Consider the following 1,148-nt stretch of genomic DNA (forward strand, 5'->3'; position numbering starts at 1 on the left):
ATATATATATATATATATATATACATATACATATATATATATATATACGTAGTATAATGTCTTTACAGTCACACAACAGATTGTAAAATTTGGAAATTATTTAATGTAGCCTATTTGCATGAGTTTAAATCCAAATTCTTCAAGGCAGTGTGATGTACATAAAAATATTATTATAGGCCTACATTCAATTACATTTAGTCTTATCTATGCTGGAGCATGGCTAAATTAACTAAAATAAACCCACCTAATAACCAGAGGTTCCAAGGACGAAAACATAATACAAGTCATAATATTAAAAGTCCTGCAGTCGCTGAGTTGGATTGTTTTGAAGGAATGAAATACAGTACAGTCATGTTTTTTTGTTTTGTTTTTTTAATGTTTTTGCGCCCCCTGGTGGGTCTTACCAGACAGAGCGCCTGAAGGGAAGGACATTTCCATCTTGAAGGAAGAAAAATCTCTACTCTCTTGTGAAATCGTTGTCACACAATTCAGAAAAAAAGCAACACTAATCACATACGGCTGCTGTTGAGTAGAAAGGTTATAGTTGCAAAGGTGCACTAACTGAGAGAGATAGGGGAATACATTATAGAGAGAAATGCTGCATTTGCTGTCACACACACACACACACACACGCACACGCACACACACCACTGTGAAAAACAATCTGCATTGAATTCTCACTTCACCTGCCTGCCTCCGAAAAAGATGACTGCTGTCACTTCAGGCCAACCGTCGATGTGTAAATGTGTGTGTTTGTGTGTGCATATGAGAAGCTCAGGGTGTAGTGTACTGTGTGTGTGTGTGTGTGTGTGTGTGTGTGTGCTTTTTTTTTTCTCTCCCACTGAGTCACTCACTCTGTCAACCTCTGTCTCCTGGTACCTGTCCCACCGCCACCCACTGAACCTGCAGTGATGGACGACAGGTGGGGTCACTCCACACATCACGCCACAAAGCCACACCGACGGAGGATGCAGTGCGAGCTCGCAGAAGCCATTACTCTCTTCCACACATGCCACACACCTCACAGGTCAGGGACAGATATTGGTGGTAAAAAATACACCGTGGTATCTGTAGGAACATCTGTATTTCATAGCGGCACTGTGTTTCTCCTACAGTTCCTGTAGTCTATCTATCTATCTATCTATCTA

Source organism: Etheostoma spectabile, chromosome 15 (genome assembly GCF_008692095.1).
Source record: "Etheostoma spectabile isolate EspeVRDwgs_2016 chromosome 15, UIUC_Espe_1.0, whole genome shotgun sequence".
NCBI classification, from domain to species: Eukaryota; Metazoa; Chordata; class Actinopteri; order Perciformes; family Percidae; genus Etheostoma; species Etheostoma spectabile.